This window comes from Meles meles, chromosome 7 (genome assembly GCF_922984935.1).
Source record: "Meles meles chromosome 7, mMelMel3.1 paternal haplotype, whole genome shotgun sequence".
Classification (NCBI taxonomy): Eukaryota; Metazoa; Chordata; class Mammalia; order Carnivora; family Mustelidae; genus Meles; species Meles meles.
Genome location: NC_060072.1, coordinates 46606448 through 46611368, shown reverse-complemented (window position 1 = coordinate 46611368; position 4921 = coordinate 46606448). Strand labels below are relative to the sequence as shown.

The following is a 4921-nucleotide window of genomic DNA, read 5'->3' as shown; positions in this document are numbered from 1 at the left end:
TGTACACACATTAAATGGAATTTTATGATATGTGAATTATATTTCAATAAAGCTGTTTAAAAAAAAGAAGTAAGAGCACCTGGGTGGCTCATTTGGTTAAGCATCTGCCTTTGGCTCAGGTCATGATCCTGGGGTCCTGGGACTGAGTCCCACGTGGGGCTCCCTGCTCAACAAGGAGCCTGCTTCTCCTTCTCTGTGCTCATGCTCTCTGTCACTATCTCTGTCTCTCTCAAATAAATAAATAAAATCTTTAAGAAATAAAAATTAAAAATTTAAAAATTTAAAAAAAGAAGTAAAACCCAAGATGTCGATTATACAGAGAAGCCATTTGAGGCGCAGAGAGGTTACAGCAGTTGCCCAAGGTCATAAAGCTACAAAGTGTCAGAGCTGGGGTTCAAATATAGGCGGTCAGATGCAGAGTCTCTATATTAAGACACAGTCCCTGATCTGGAAGAACTCACAATCTGGAGCATATTTACAAGCATGAGGCGTAAACATCTTGCCCTTGTATCTAAATTACTCAGATGTATTAAACACACAGTCAGAGGAAAAAAGGAGAAATATACAAAGGAAAGCTGATGAATGACAGAGTCCCAGATATCCATAGATGCGTCAGCATGTCTAAAGCCTGATTTTGCTCCTGATGGCGTCATTAGGAAAAAGTATCCTAAAATAAGCTACATTAGAAAAGAAGACAAAGAGGGAACTTTCTCACCATCCATTAACATAACAAGCTGAAGTCACCTTGTGTGCGTGCATGGACGTGCCTATGCACGTGTGAGCATGTGAGGATTTGGGTGTATGTGTGCCTGCTGGAAAATTGCCCTCCTGGAAGTCATGCCTGTTCTTCATTGTATGCCCAGAACCTGGCAGGGCACATGGGAGATAATGGATGATGATGAATAAATGACTCTCAGCTAGTTAAAGAATAGCTTAAATTGATTTTCGACTTCCTGGACTTTAGAATGGCTCAAATCTAGACCATAAGGAAAAAGGGCTGCTGGTGACTGGAGGTATATGGGCATTACATGACTATTAGTCATTTGGGGAGTGTCTGGTGTTCATGAGATCACAGCTCCAAGCCTGTAAAGGTCTAGTTCTCACACTCAGTCCTTCTCAAGACCCCAAGCTCTGGTTGTCTTGAAAATGTATTTAACTGGTTATGAAAAGGACTGGGTAAGAGAAAATGGGTGGCTGAGCTCAAAAATCTGTTCTGCTGTGGGGCATCTGGATGGCTCAGTCGGTTGGGCTTCTGCCTTTGGCTCAGATCATGATCCCAGTGTCCTAGGATCAAGTCCCGCATTGGGTGAGTCTGCTTCTCCCTCTGCCTGCCACTCCCCCTGCTTGTGTTCTCTCTCTCTTTCTCTCTCTCTTCCCCCGACAAATAAATAAAATCGTTTTTAAAAAATCTGTTTTGCTGCAAAAAAAAAAAACCTCACAGTACATTCCCAGTGATAGGGAGCTAAGGACAAGCATTTCCTTAAACAGTAGATATTCAAGCTCATCTTACATCCCAAATACAGCAAGCAGACCACAGACCGCTAGGTATCTTCTACCTAAACCAGAATGCAGGGCCCACATGTCAGTTTCACAAGCTGGCAGGGGCTGCTCAAATTTCTTCTCAACAGCATTAATGCTCAAGCACTAGGTTAACTGCTGGATGACTAAGCTATGTCTTCTTACACCGAAGGACTTCACAGAATTGCTGCTTCTACCTCCTCAAAATTTTGAGAATTTCTGTATCATTACTCAGCTGAATATTCTTCGCCTTGGGTAAAAAATTATGAATTGACATTCATCAGGCCCCAAATGGGACCACTCTGGAGAGTCTGTGAAAAACCCAAAGAGCTATATGAAAATTACAAAGGTTAAGATTTTCTTCCTCAAGTTCAAACAAGAAATTCTACTTGTCACTGAAATAACAAAAAAGATAAAATTTAAATAAGGTAACAAGTACCAACCAATTTATATTTAGCTTTTCAACATTTGAAGAAAAAAGATACACTCTCAACCCAGACCTAATTCCTCCATCTGCCACAAACTTGAGACATTCTTCCATTAGCTTACTTATTGTATGTGTTATAGGCTGGAGAACCAAGTGGCTAAGAGCTAGCATGTCTCTATAATCTATTATCAAAACCAGAGTACTTCTGAGAGTGAATAAAGTCACAGTAATTACATTGGGACAACAGAAGTAACCTGGGACAATCCCAGACAAACTGAGAAATATTGTCACCCTATTAAAAGCTTGTGCTCTGGGGCGCCTGGGTGGCTCAGTGGGTTAAAGCCTCTGCCTTCAGCTCAGGTCATGATCTCAGGGTCCTGGAATCGAGCCCCGCATCGGGATCTCCGCTTGGCGGGGAACCTGCTTCCGCCCCCCCCTTCTCTCTACCTGCTTCTCTGCCTACTTGTGATCTCTCTCTCTTTCTCTGTCAAATAAATAAATAAAATCTTTAAAAAAAAAAAAAAAAAGCTTGTGTTCTGGTGTCGGAATTGGATGATGGGCAGGGAGAAACAACTGAAGGCTTTTGAATAGTGTTGTTAAGGGACCACAACTTCAGGAAGCTTAGACAGAAGTGGGCTTTGGCCAGAATGGACCAGAAAGACATCGAGGATAGGAAAGCCCAAGAAAACGTTCTTATGGCACTAGGAAAGAAGCCACAAGAGGCCAGGCTAGGACGGAGGCAATAAAAAGAGAAAGCCTATATAAGAGAACAGGCTGTTAAAGAGGTCATATGGGTTGTAATACTAGTCCAAATAGTCAGAAAATATTAAACACACCTCAAGGGACTTGACAGGCAAATGTGTAGCAGAGGACATGATGATTGGAAAAACCAAGGAAGCTCAGATTCTAGGGCAAAAGCCGTCTGCTCCCTATCTCTTCTCATACCTCCTGATCATGTTCCCAGGCTCCCAGGAGTGTGCTTCATTCCAAGACCTGGAGCCCTCCACAGACTGCTTCCTACGATGCAAGGCACGGGTAAGCCAAGAGTTTCCTTCACCAGGAGGGTAATAAAATGCCACCAACAATTGCTCCAGACACCACTTGGTGGCACCAGTACCCTGAAGTGATTGAAATGCAACCTGCTATTCTTGATCTTAAACTGGAAACCTTGGACTCCTAAAAGGTCTGGTCAACCCTCAAGTTCAATTTCTTCCAGGATTATCTGACTTCTTCCAGAACTTTCACATCCTCCTTTATCTCAGTCTATGGAAATCCTGAAAACTAGAAGATGAGAACGTTTTATTTCAATGATCTCTTACTATTTCAAAAATTCCTTTGTGTGCATATACACATATAATTTGCATAAATGTGACCACCTCTTTCAACCACATTTTTCTTACATTAGCCTTTTCCTTTTTTGTTTCTTTTCCTCACCTACCACCACCTTCTAGACAATCCATCTTAACAGCCTAGAACATATCCATTCATGTTTGTTTCCATCACCATCTAACCTTATACAAATGTGTGTATAGGCAAAAGAGATATGTAGAGAGATAGTGTATAAAAGTTTTTTTGATCAATGATTTAGAAAATGGACTCATATAATATATTGTTTTACACATCTTGCTTTTCTCCCTCAACGGTATCTGGTGGTAATCCTTCTAAGCAACTAGTATTGCTCTAATTCATTTTTGGGGGGGGGGTGTTGTTATGTAATATTCCATGGTATAGACATACAATAATTTATCCAGCAACAGTTCCTTATTAAAAGGTATTCACTTGCTTTCAGTTTTTTGTTCTTATTTTGCCACAATAAACAATCCTGCTATAGAAATCCTGTGTTTATATCCTATAAGGTAGTGCTCCTGTTTCCATGAGTTAAATTCCCAACAGAAGAATGCCGGATTAAAGGGTAAGTATATACTTTTAACTTAAGAAATGTTTTTCTTAATTTCACAAAATTTTAAGAAATGTTGCTGGATTTACATCCCCCCAAAAGCTCTTTAAAATCTCCATTTCCACCAGCAAAATATGAATGACAGTGCCCTTTTCCTCACATCTCCACTAGCAGTGTGTATTGTTGCTTTTTTCCTTTGCCAGTCTGATGGATATAAAGTGACAACTTATCATTAACTAACTTCTTGTTTTCCCAAATGGTTGTGATTTGGAGCATCTTTTCAGGGTTTTTTTTTTTTTTTTTTTTTTTTAGCCATTTTGATCTAATTCTTCACAGCTTTGGCCCAAAGCAAGGATTTTTTAAAGGGATTTTTGCTTAGTAACGAAGCTAGAAAAATACTGCTGAACATTAAAGAAAATGAAAAAAAAATAGGTTTTATCATGGTCACTATTATCATATTTGGTATCTAACACTAAAAGCACTTGGGTGCTCAATTCGGCAGCACATACACTAAAATTAGAACAATACAGAGAAGATTAGCATGCCCTCTGCATATGGATGACATGCAAATCTGTAAAGCATTTCATAGTTTAAAAATACATGCAAACATACATGCATGCATATATAAATACATAAAAACACTGGGGAGCCAGAAAATAATCTGTGAGTACTATTCAATTCTGAAATGTCTACTCTAAGGGCAGAAGATGGTTATTTCTCTCTTCATAAGGAATTATTTCACTGTTAGTGCTTTGTTTCTGATTGGACGTTGTATTGCTATATATGCTTAAGTAGGACTTGGTATTAAATCGAACCAGTTGCATTTATTTGAGTGTCATTCAAAATACTTGTTTTAAAAAAAAGAACAAAAATCAGTAGGGAAAGAAACTGTATTTTTAAGCTTCTAAGAAGATTTTATAAACAATGGAGCCCAGAGAACAAAAAAAGTCATAAAATGACTTGACAGTGTCCTTTTAAGTGAACATATGTGAGTTTATGCCTCCATATGTGTTCACATATGTCCTACAAATGCACAACCAGCTGCTAACCAACCAAATTGTTCAATGTGTATGTTTACA

General features: G+C 39.2%; 1 non-coding gene across 1 annotated transcript; it reads left to right on the top strand.

Annotated features, from left to right (window-relative positions):
• Nucleotides 1–4328: 4328 nt before the first annotated feature.
• LOC123947764 lies at nucleotides 4329–4435 on the top strand. Its single transcript, XR_006819806.1, has one exon. It is a non-coding gene; the product is annotated as a U6 spliceosomal RNA (small nuclear RNA).
• Nucleotides 4436–4921: the final 486 nt, after the last annotated feature.